Consider the following 13,460-nt stretch of genomic DNA (forward strand, 5'->3'; position numbering starts at 1 on the left):
TGTCGCTTGATAAGACGGTAAAAAGTTTATACTGATCTACACGCATTTGATCTTTGGCTTGATGTCTCTAATTAATTATGTTGTAACATTAGTTGTTTTTGATTTTAAAAGGTTCACTGATGTGTGTAGTGCGTTGTCCAATTTTTGGGGTTGGTGGGGTATGAGAGAGAGAGAGAGAGAGAGAGAGAGAGAGAGAGAGAGAGAGAGAGAGGAGGGGGGGGGGGGGAGAGAGAAAGAGAAAGAGAGAGAGAGAGAGAGAGAAATAGTGAGAGAGAGAGAGAGAGAGATAGAAAGAGAAAGTGAGAGAGAAAAAAGAGAGAGATTATAATAATAATAATAATAAATAATAATATAATAATAATAATAATAAATAAGTAGTAGTAGTTAGTAGTAGTAGTAGTAGTAGTAGTAGTAGTAGTAGTAGTAGTAGTATGTAGTAGTAAGTAGTAGTAGTAGTAGTAGTAGTAGTATGTAGTAGTAGTAGTAGTAGTAGTAGTAGTAGTAGTAGTAGTAGTAGTAGTAGTAGTAGTAGTAGTAGTAGTAGTAGTAAGTAGTAGTAGTAGTAGTAGTAGTAGTAGTAGTAGTAGTAGTAGTAGTTAGTAGTAGTAGTAGTAGTAGTAATAGTTAGTAGTAGTAGTAGTAGTAGTAGTAGTAGTAGTAGTAGTAGTAGTAGTTGTAGTAGTAGTAGTAGTAGTAGTAGTAGTAGTAGTAGTAGTAGTAGTAGTAGTATAATAATAATAATAATAAATTAATTAATAATAATAATAATAATAATAATAATAATAATAATAATAATAATAATAATAATAATAATGATAATAAAAATAATAATAATAATAATAATAATAATAATAATAATAATAATAATAATAATAATAATAATAATGATAATAATAAAATAATAATAATAATAATAATAATATTAATTAATAATAATAATAATAATAATAATAATAATAATAATAATAATAATAATAATAATAAAATAATAATAATAATAATAATAATAATAATAATAATAATAATAATAATAATAATAATAATAATAATAATAATAATAATAATAATAATAACGTAGGTATTTAAAAATTTGGCAAGGAAACTCGTCCTTCAAAAATCGATCGATTTAAATGACCTTATCTTGGCAAAAATAAACCCCAAAAATACTCAATCCTGGGACTTCGAAGGCCGACTTTTCGGGCCAAATTATATTTAAATACGCGTTTTTGCAGAGTAAGGCAATTTAATTGGTTACATAGACAAAACAGACAAGGTTTAACTCACTCAACCCTAACACCGACTGTATCCATAGGTTACTCGGTTCACAATTTTACCCCATGCCTATTTATTACATTTTTCTGAGACAGATTATAGGCGTAGTATCAAAGCTATAATGTTTTTCATTTTTACACGTTAACGAAGGGTGGTTGAATAAAACTATATGTACACGCCCATTTCTAGTAAATTTCTTGCAGTTTTGAAAAGTAGCAAATAATATCTAGGATTGAGTGAGTTAAAGCTGTCGTATGCATATCACTTGTTCAAGGTATGGTGTTGAAATAGCAATGATTATACCTCTTTTGTATACACCTTCTTTCATTACCGATATAATTTGTTAGATCCTATCTTAAACCCAACCAACTGTAACCTACAATTTTATAAAATTGGTGTTATCTTTCTGTAACACGCTGATAAAATACAACATATTCAATTTGATTTAAAAAAAAAAACAAAAATTTGTTATACATCAAATATCCAGCGCTGAATGAAAAAGAAAATGACACTCGTTTTGTCAAAATGATCAAAACTTACATTAAATTAAATTAAGTTGAGCTGTATATAGCGCAATAACCATTAAATCTGCTCAAAGCGCTTTACAAGGGGTCCCTGGTCAACAGCAACATTTAACATGTAGGACGGGAAATGACGCCTGTTAGGCGATATTACAATTTTTCGGACAAAGACAACGCTGTTAACGGCCAGGTACTCATTTTACACCTGAGTACGATGAGAGAATGTGAGTAAAGAGCCTTTTCCAAGGACTCAACCATTCGCCGAGCGCGAGGCTCGAACCCAGGACCCTCCGATCCGAAAGCGAGTGTCTTACCACTAGACCACATAACTTGAGACTTCTAAGAAGTCGGTGGTTCAACGCGATCGATTTAAATGACCCACATCGTGGCAAAAAACTATCGAAACTGGGACTTCGCAAAGTCTTCATTGAAATCCCAGGTGGGAAAATTATTTCGTTTTTTTTTTTTGTTTTTTTTTTTTGCCAAGATGAAGGTCATAAATTTAAATCGATCGATATTTGAAGGACGAGTTTTCTGGCCAAATTTTAAAAAACCGTGTCTTTCCAGAGTACGGTCTTTCCTATGAAATAGGAACCAGTTTTTGACATCACATTCCCCCCCCCCCCTATTACTATAGGATTCAATAGTCTGATGTCACGTCCGCCCAGCACCAGCAGCTTGGTTCTAAACAAAGAAAATCGGTACTTTTTATTTTTCATGCTGGGTAGAACGTTTTCATTGTCATGCGATCAGATTGTATAAAAGTCAAATCATCTTCAGATTTATAATAGTTTTCTTTTCTGGATACACTTTTATGCTCGTCGGAGAAGTATTTCATAAGGGCGTCCGCCATTGTTCCGATAGTTTAGAACCAGTTATGTACTAAGTTACAATGCGTTATTATTACGAGGGAAGTGACGTCACGACTGTTGAAACCTATTACGGATGTCTTTCACAAATTAAATTCTATTGAGTGGGTGTCGCTGTTTACTTGACCGACTTACCGACAATAATATTAGGCTAGCACTATTCAGTATCAGATACTGAATAGTGGTTTTGCACTATTCAGTATCTGATACTGAATAGTGGTTTTGCACTATTCAGTATCAGATACTGAATAGTGGTTTTGCACTATTCAGTATCTGATACTGAATAGTGGTTTTGCACTATTCAGTATCTGATACTGAATAGTGGTTTTGCACTATTCAGCATCTGATACTGAATAGTGGTTTTGCACTATTCAGTATCTGACACTGAATAGTGGTTTTGCACTATTCAGTATCTGATACTGAATAGTGGTTTTGCACTATTCAGTATCTGATACTGAATAGTGGTTTTGCACTATTCAGTATCTGATACTGAATAGTGGTTTTGCACTATTCAGTATCTGACACTGAATAGTGCAAAACCGCTATTCAGTGTCAGATACTGAATAGTGGTTTTGCACTATTCAGTATCTGATACTGAATAGTGGTTTTGCACTATTCAGTATCTGACACTGAATAGTGGTTTTGCACTATTCAGTATCAGATACTGAATAGTGGTTTTGCACTATTCAGTATCTGATACTGAATAGTGGTTTTGCACTATTCAGTATCTGATACTGAATAGTGGTTTTGCACTATTCAGTATCTGATACTGAATAGTGGTTTTGCACTATTCAGTATCTGACACTGAATAGTGGTTTTGCACTATTCAGTATCTGATACTGAATAGTGGTTTTGCACTATTCAGTATCTGATACTGAATAGTGGTTTTGCACTATTCAGTATCTGATACTGAATAGTGGTTTTGCACTATTCAGTATCTGACACTGAATAGTGCAAAACCGCTATTCAGTGTCAGATACTGAATAGTGGTTTTGCACTATTCAGTATCTGATACTGAATAGTGGTTTTGCACTATTCAGTATCTGACACTGAATAGTGGTTTTGCACTATTCAGTATCTGATACTGAATAGTGGTTTTGCACTATTCAGTATCAGATACTGAATAGCGGTTTTGCACTATTCAGTATCTGACACTGAATAGTGGTTTTGCACTATTCAGTATCTGATACTGAATAGTGGTTTTGCACTATTCAGTATCTGACACTGAATAGTGGTTTTGCACTATAATACGGTGGGGTTTTTTTTTCCGAAACCCGACAAAGTTATGGGAAGAGGACAGCTGTGGGAGTGAATCTGGGACTCAGAGAAGTGTACAACAGTGGGGAGTGAACCTGGGACTGGGTTTCAGCGGGTTTCGTAATAAAAAGCCCGACGACACCTGGCAATATCCGACAAAGTTATGGGAGGTAGGCAGCAGCGCACGCGCGCGCGTGTGAGTGTGTGTGTGTGCGTGAGTGTGTGTATAGGGGGGGGGGGGTGAGAGGGGGTGAACCTGAGATTCAGGGAAGTGTACACCAGTGGGGAGTGAACCTGAGACTCTGGGTTTTGTAAAAAAGCAATAACAAAATGGGGGGGGGGATTACTTTTTTACGAAACCCAACAATATGCGGCAAAGTTGTGGAAAGTAGGCAAAGCGTGGGGAGTGAACCTGGGACTCAGTGAAGTGTACACCAGTAGGGCGTGAACCTGAGACTCTGGTTTTCGAAGGGTTTCAGTGAGTTTCACATAAAAGCAATTACTTTGTTACGAAACCCGGCAATATCCTAAAGTTATTGAAAGTAGGCAAACAGTGGGGAGTGAACCTGAGACTCTGGTTTTCGGCGAATTTCAGCGAGTTTCATATAAAAGCAATTACTTTTTTACGAAACCTTGCAATATCCGACCAAGTTATTGTAGTAGGCAACAGTGGGGGTGAACCTGAGATTCATGGAAGTATACACAAGTGGGGAGTGAACCTGAGACTCTGGTTTTCGGCGTGTTTCAGCGAGTTTCATATAAAAGCAATTGCTTTTTTACGAAACCCGTCGAAACCTGGCAATGTCCGAGCAAGTTATGGGTATAAGGCAACAGTCGGGAGTAAACCTGAGATTTGGGGAAGTGTACACTAGTGGGGAGTGAACCTGGGACTGGGTTTCGGCGGGTTTTGAAAAAAAAAAGCAATTACTTTTTGTTTACGAAATGCACCAATTCCCAACAAAATGGGGCCAAGTTATGGAAAGTAGGCAAATAATGGGGAGTGAACCTGAGACTAAGGGAAGTGTATGCCAGTGAGGAGTGAACCTGAGACTATGATTTTTCGGCGTGTTTTATAGAGTTTCACATAAAAGCAATTACTTTTTTACAAAACCCGGCAATATCCGACAAAGTTGTGGGAAGTAGGCACACAGTGGGGAGTGAACCTGAGACTGGTTTTCGGCGGGTTTCAGCGAGTTTCATATAAAAGCAATTACTTTTTTACGAAACCCAACAAAACCTGGCAATATCCGACAAAGTTATTGAAGTAGGCAACAGTGGGGGGTGGACCTGAGATTTGGGGAAGTGTACACTTGTGGGGAGTGAACCTGGGACTCTGTATTTTGTAAAAAAGCAATACCAAGGGGGAGGGGAATTACTTTTTTACGAAACCCACCAAAACCCGACAAAGTTATGAGAAGTAGGCAGCAGTGGGGAGTGAATCTGGGATTTGGACACCGATGAGGATTGAACCTGGCACTGCGAGAGCCTGATACCAGTGGACAGTGAGCCCATAATGTACTTTTATTTCGAAACCTACCGAAATTATCAAAAGTTATGGGAAGTGGGCACCATTGGGCAATGAACCGGGACTCAGGGAAGTGCACACCGGTTGAGAATGAACCTGGGACTGTGAGAAGAAGGTATCAGTGGAAATGAACCTGGGACTATGGGTGTTGGATACCAGACGAGAATGAAGCAATTACTTTTTTACGAAACCCGCCAAAACCCACCGAAAAACCATAGACTTAGGTTTACTCCCCAATAGTGTACACTTCCCTGAGTCTCAGGTTTACTCCCCCACTGTTGCCTACTTTCTTTCCATAACTTTTTTGGATATTGTTGGGTTTCGTAAAGATAGAATTGCTTTTTTTTTTTTACGAAACCCAGTCCCTGGTTCACTCCCCAATGGTGTACACTTTCCTGAGTCCCAGGTTCACTCCCCAATGCTGCCTACTTCCCATAACTTTGTCAGGTTTCGGCGTGTTTTTGGCAGGTTTAAGGTTTCGTAAAAAAAAGAAACACCCCAAAAAAAAACCACGTGTATTCAGGAAATAGATGTCAATTGTAGACTAATATTCAGTATCTATTTAAATTATTATTATTATTATTATTATTATTATTATTATTATTATTATTATTATTATTATTATTATTATTATTATATTATTATTATTATTATTATTATTATTATTATTATTATTATTATCATCATCATCATCATAATCATCATCATCATTATTATTATTATTATTATTATTATTATTATTATTATTATCATCATCATCATCATCATCATCATCATCATCATCATCATCATCATCATCATCATCATCATTATTATTATTATTATTATTATTATTATTATTATTATCACGTAAATTTTAATATAATTCTGCAATTAATTCACGGAAGTACATAGTTCAAATAAAAATGGCAGAAAGTCGGGCCACATACTTATAATGAATCGGGTTTGTCTTAGATGCCAAAACAAACAAACAAGCAACAGCAACAACAACAAATGAGACAAACAGAAAAAAGCAAGATTTTAAAAAGTAATGAACAATAGAAGAGCACATCAATGAAAAACAACAACGAGATTATAGGACATAAAAGATATTCGTAATAAATCGATAACTGATTAAATAACTCCTACTACTTGATTTTAAAAAATCATAATCAAAATCATAATAATGATGCATTCATTGGTTTACAAAGCCATTCACAGAAAGGACACGTTCCTTGTCCACTCCTATGATCTGACCGTTCCACTTGACTGATCATCACACACGGGACTGACCTTTATCATGACCCCAAGCTACTTTGTTTACATATTATAGAAGGAACGAAATTGACGTCATTCAGCTCTTTGTTATTGTCTTTTTTGTCAGATTTTCATGAGTAATTCTCACTAAATTCTATCAATCAGACTATAGATAGTATGCAGATGACGTCACTCAGGCCTTTGTTATTCTTTTTGCCATCCGCGTTTGTGAGCTGTTCTCACTAAACTGTATTAACCAGACTATAAAAGTTCATGGTTACACAGAGTTTGTGTGTTGGTCCGTTATACTTCCGGATGGCAATGTTGTGAACTCCTTGGCCAAGCGCATTCTATCTATAAATGGTTATAGATGATGTGCGCTTGGCTAAGAAACTCACAACATTGCCATCCGGAAATATAACGAACTAGCTTACAAAACTACCGCATGGCACCTTAAGTATAGATAGTATGCGCTTGGCTAAGAAGCTCACAATACTGACATCCGAAATATGACGAACCAACAGACAAAACTATGATATTATTATATAAACACATTGCCAAATACAACCCCAAAGTTTCCTTATTTCAAATGAAGTAAAACTCCAAATTCTAATGGTAGTGAGGATGATGTTGTGTCGGTGGTGGTTGTAGTAGTAATAGTAGTAGTAGTAGTAGTAGTAGTAGTAGTAGTAGTAGTAGTAGTAGTAGTAGTAGTAGTAGTAGTAGTAGTACTAGTAGTAGTAGTAGTAGTAGTAGTAGTAGTAGTAGTAGATAGTAGTAGTAGTAGTAGTGTAGTATGTAGTAGTAGTAGTAGTAGTAGTAGTAGTAGTAGTAGTGTGTGAGTACGATGTGATATGGCTGTTGTAGAGTGTAGTTAGTAATAGATAGTATGGTGTAAGTAATGATGATGTGGTTGTGGTGGTTGTAGTAGCAGTGGTAATGATGATGATGTGGTGATGGTGGTGGATGTAGTAGTAGTGGTAATGATAATGATGTGGTGGTGGTGGTTGAATAGTATGTGTGATGATGTGGTGGTGGTGTTGTTGTTGTTGTTGTGTGTGTGTGTGGTGTGTGTGTGTGTGAGTATGAGAGAGAGAGAGAGAGAGAGAGAGAGAGAGAGAGAGAGAGAGAGAGCTAAAAGTGCATCTAGTGATAAGTAGAGCAACATGAACTTGAAAAACTAACGAGGCCAAAGTTTGAGATTAAAGTATTTGTGATCAGCTATTATCGGCAAGTACAGGAAGGTGATAATGAAAATTAATCCAGTGAGCGCAATAGGATTCAATAGTCGTAACGTCACTTCCTTCCTAATGACGCATGGTAACTTAGTAACACTGGCTCTAAACTATCGGAACAATGGCGGACGCCCGTATGAAATATATCTCCGGCGAGTATAAAGCTTATCCAGAGGGAAAAAAAACACATACATTTGATCATGTTTTGACTTTTACACATTCTGATCACAAGACATATGAAAAGTTCTAGCCAGCATGAAAAATAAAACGTAATGATTTTCTTTGTTTAGAACCAATATGGCCGCCGTTGCCAGGCGGCGTGACATCAGACTATTGAATCGTATTTATTGTGTGTGTGTGTGTGTGTGAAGAGAGAGAGAGAGAGAGAGAGAGAGAGAGAGAGAGAGAGAGAGAGAGAGAGAGAGAGAGAGAGAGAGAGATTTGTGCTAAATTTGTTTGAAGGGATTTTACGGCGCTTGCAATACTGGTTGCAGTAGTATTGGTGGTGGTAGGGGTGGTTTTGTGGTGTTTGTAATAGTAGTTTCAGGGATGGTGACGTGATGGTGGTAGTAGAGATGATGATGAAATGGTGGTTGTACTTGTGGTGGCATGGATGGTGATGTGGTAGTTGTTGTAATAGTGGTGGTAGGGATGGTGATGTGGTGATTGTTGCAGTAGTGGTGGGGACGGTGATGTGGTGGTTGTTGTAGTATGGTGGTAGTGATGGTGATGTGGTGGTCGTCGTAGTGGTGGTAGGGAAGGTGATGTGGTTGTAGTAGTAGTGGTAGTGATGATGATGTGGTAGTGATGGTGGTTTCAGTTGAAGTACTGGCAGTAGTGATGATGATGCGGTGGTTGTAGTAGGAGAGGTAGTTATGATGATGTGGTGATGGTGATGGTTGTAATAATAGTGGTAGTGATGATAGTGTGGTGGTGGTGGTTGTAGGAGTAGTAGTAGTGATGGTGGTGATTGTAGTAGTAGTGGTAGTGATGATGATGTGGTGGTGATGGTTGTTGCTGTAGTGGTAATGATGATGTGGGGGTGGTGGTTGTAGTTGTAGTGGTAGTGATGATGATGATGATGTGGTGGTGGTTGCAGTAGTAGTGGTAGTGATGGTTGTAGTAATAGTGAGGATGATGTGGCGGTGATGGTGATTGTAATTGTAGTAGTAGCAGTGATGATGATGATGATGATGATGATGATGATGATGACGATGACGATGATGATGATGTGGTGGTGGTGGTAGTAGTAGTGGTAATGAAGATGTTGTGGTGATGGCGGTTGTATTAGTAGTGACTGGAAAAAGGGGGGGGGGGGGGGGAAGGGGTATCCTTGGAACATTTTAATCTCACCGGAATTTGACGGAATTTGCCCGTAACTCGAAATTTTTTGCTCCAGATAGGATTTTTTTCCCGGTGAAACCGGAGTTTTGGTATCACTGAATTTGCCATGAGCTTAGAATATACATTTGATAATATGCATATAAATGGAGATTTATTTTCAAGATGGACCTTAAAGACAAGTATATTCCTGAGACTGGTAAAGGAAATGAAATTTTCTAAAAATATATTTGGCCTCATTGTTGAGGTTTGTTTACAATTTTGATTAGGGAGGCATTATCTTTAAACTAAACATATGTGCAAGTGTGAATGAAAGGTGCCCGACAAAACAAGAAAGAAAAATAGAAGAAACAAAAACAGGTAGACTGATTATTGGCGATGGTTTTTTTTTTTTTTTTCTCTTCTATTTTTCTTTCTTGCTTTGTCTGACACAGTTCATACACACTTGTTCAGATCTTTATCTTATGCTTGTTCCTGTTCCTTAATTTCTTTAATTTGATATCTTTAAAGTACTAAGTGAAATGAAATTGAAAGGGAAACTACATTGTGGTAGCTTCGACGTTTACGAATATGCAGGTCCGACATCCGAAGCCACTCACTTATGGGCCTAGTTTAACATTGTTGAGATGGACAATATTTTGCGTCATAGTTTTAGATTTCCATTACAACAATGAGCCCATAATGACTCGGGTTATCAGACCTGCAAATAAGTGCACGTCGAGTGGCTTGCTTGGTTCGAAGATTAGCTGAATATTGGAGGCTTGAATTATTGATGAATGAAGAAACATTGACTGAATAGAAAGTGAATGAATGAGGAATGATTGAATGAATAGATGAATGAATGTAGAATTAATGAACGAATAAACTAGGAATGAATGAATGAGGGAGGAGGAGGAGGATGAGGAGGAGGGGGAAGAGGAGGAGGAGGAGAACGAGGGGAAGGAGATTGTTGAGGAAGAGGAGGAGGTGCAGGAAGATAGGAGAGAAAGATGGAGAGCAGGAGGAGGAGGGAGTTGAGGAAGAAGAGGAGGTAGGGGAAAATAAGGAAGAAAAGATGGAAAGGAGGAGGAGGAGGAGAAGGAGGAGGAGGAGGAGGAGGAGGAGGAGGAGGAGGAGGAGGAGGAGAAGGAGGAGGAGGAGGAGGAGGAGGAGGGGGAGGGGGAGATAGATTGTTGAGGGAGACGAGGAGATGAAGAAAGAGGAGGAGATGGATGATAACAAGGAGAGAGTATGGAGAATTGATGAAGGAGAAGGAAGAGAAGAATAAGAATAATCCAATGCTTACCTTTTTTGGCATTGTGATATCGTTGATTTTGAATCGGATACGTCCTTTCTTATAATATCCCACAAGAATCTGGGTTGTTGTTTTTTTGTTTTTTTTTAATATTCCGGTCCAGTAACTTTCAAACAAAAGGGTAGCTTTAATTATTATTTTTTATTATTTCAAGTGTTCATGTTGATAGTTTCAATACACTAGAAGAAAATATTTTAGATTGTAACAGTAAGAAAATTAAATGAATGGTTATTGTAATAATATGAAACCACTGACAACCTGCTATTTTTCTGTATGTTGCGTATTATTTTCTGTGTTGCGAATTATTCTATGTAGCCCATACTTTTTCTTAACCCTCTCTTTACCAACTATAGATAGTTCAAAGATGACGTCACTCGGGTCTTTGTTATTGTTTTTGCCATCCGCGTTTATGAGTAATGCTCACTGAACTGTATTAACTAGACTATAAACGTTCATGGATACACACAGTTTTGTGTGTTGGTCCGTTATACTTCCGGATGGCAATGTTATGAGCTTCTTAGCCAAGATAGTTAATGTTGCGTATTTCTGTATGTTGATAACTTTAGCGAATGTTGTGTATTTTCCGGTACTTTAGATATTTTACTGATTATGACTTTTTTTTCTGAACGTTGAATATTATTTCTTTATTGAATGATGCGCGCATTATTATGTACTTTTAACAGTGAAAGACTTTTCTTTTTGATAAGTATTTTTCTGCATGTTATGGATTATGTGTATTATTTTGTATAACATCTTATAGTAAACATAAACCATCCTATTGATACACTTAAAGCGTGGGGTCACAAAGGATCTCAATCAAGAAAGTCAACATCCCCATGGTCAACAACAACCAATAAATAGACGTGCCTAAATGAGTCAATAAAATGGAGATTAAGATAAAGAGAGTAAATCTGACTCATGAATGAACAACACAAAATAGATGACGTTTCGGCCTTACACAAAATATTTTGTGTTTACTTTAGAAAGGCCAAAGGCCGTAACGTCGTCGCGTCTATTTTGTGTTGTTAATTCATGAGTCAGATTTACTCCCTTTATCTTAATCTCCGTCAACAACAACCGACAATAACAAGGACGACAGCAGCAACAACTACTACAAGAAACAAGAATAAACAACAATAATAATAATAACAACGACAAAAACAACAAACAACAACAACAACAACAATAATAATAATAATAATAATAATAATAATAATAATAATAATAATAATAATAATGATGATAATAATAATGATAATAATAATAATAATAATAATAATAATAATAATAATAATAATAATAATAATAATAATAATAATAATAATAATAACAAACAACGATCACAGCAACATTAACAACAACAGCAAACAAAAAATCAATATCAATTATATTAACAAAAATAACAAATAACGACAACAAGAACAACAATAAGAACTAACAACAACAAAAAAATCAAACAGCAACAACCATAACAACAACGACGACGACAACAATAATTACAACAATAAAAACAACATACAACAACAAACAACGACAACAATATGAGCAACAACAACGAGAAAAACAAAATACAACAACAAACAACGAAACAACATCAACAATAACAATAACAAGAAGAACAGAAGAGAAAAAAAGAAGAAAAAAAAAAAGAAGAAGAAGAAAGAAACAGCAACAACAAGAACAACCAAAACAACAACAAATACAACTAAAATCAGTCACGCGAAACAAAAAAGTCAACATTTTAAACTGACGATAATAACAATCAATAACACGCAAACAGCAACAGCAACAATAACAACAACTACAACTACAATAACAACTACAAAAACAACATACAACAACAAACAACAACAAAAACAAACAACGAAACAACATCAACAACAATAACAAGGAAAACAGCAAAAGAAAAAAAAAAGAAAAAAGAAAGAAACAGCAAAAACAGCAACAACAACAACAACACTACAACTATAATCAGTCACGCACTACTAAAAGTCAACATTTTTGAACTGACAATAAATAATAATAATAACACACACACACAAGCACACACACACACACACACACACACACACACACACACATAAACTTGATTTTACAACGGTCAGTGACATCTTACAATTGATTATTTTACACAGCAAATAGTAAAACTATAAAATAGTATTACACATTGTCCATTCCACGAACTTTAAAACACACCAACACACAACACTACTGCCGTGTCTCAATCAATAAAAAACAGTAACATCGGTAACCAATGCTGAAAATCGATACGCTTTCAACCCTAATTGATTCTACTATCACTCATAAATGCGTAAACAAGGTGAAGAAAAATTAGGTTAAACCCAAAAATCGTCATTGATTTCACGAATTATCGTAAATGCTATTTGTTCACTTTAATATATATATATATGTATATATATATATATATATATATATATATATATATATATATATATATATGGGTCAGTCCATCAATACTGTTTACAAAAAGTAACCCACCACGGCTTCAAAATAAGAACAAATTACCAAACAGGGAGGACAATTTCGGGCTCAAAATCATTCTTCGGCCAACAAAAAATTAAAAACAGTAATGTATTAGTAATGCATTTGTGTCTTTATTATTTTTGTTGTTTGCTGAAGAAGGGTTTTGATCCCGATACGTTCCGTGTGTGGTAATTTTTTTTTATGTGTTATATTCATCTTTTTTGTTTCTTATTGTTTTTTACAGTCCACAGCTTCTAGCAGCTTAGTATATCACTTATTAATAAAAAGCAAGTAATCCGAGTTGACAATACAAAAATAGATCTGAAAAAGTATGTATGAAACAGTGCCAGACAAAGCTAGAAAGAAATATACAAGAAAAAAAAAAGATATCTCAAAAAAAAAAGAGTCCTCGAGGAGTGTTTCATA

At 35.8% G+C, this 13,460-nt stretch overlaps 1 protein-coding gene across 1 annotated transcript in view; it reads right to left on the bottom strand.

The window, feature by feature from the left end:
* The window catches only part of LOC144979567 (retinal-binding protein-like), a 34,670-nt gene extending 23,941 nt beyond the window's left edge, over window positions 1-10,729 (bottom strand). Inside the window, exon 1 of the mRNA XM_078926295.1 lies at window positions 10,542-10,729. The gene's annotated coding sequence lies outside the window, so the exon portion shown is untranslated. The remainder of the gene's footprint in view (window positions 1-10,541) is intronic.
* Between the last annotated feature and the right edge of the window lie 2,731 nt (window positions 10,730-13,460).

This window comes from Berghia stephanieae, chromosome 9 (assembly GCF_034508935.2).
Source record: "Berghia stephanieae isolate SIO BIC M18660-M18661 chromosome 9, UCSD_Bste_1.3, whole genome shotgun sequence".
Taxonomy (NCBI): domain Eukaryota; kingdom Metazoa; phylum Mollusca; class Gastropoda; order Nudibranchia; family Aeolidiidae; genus Berghia; species Berghia stephanieae.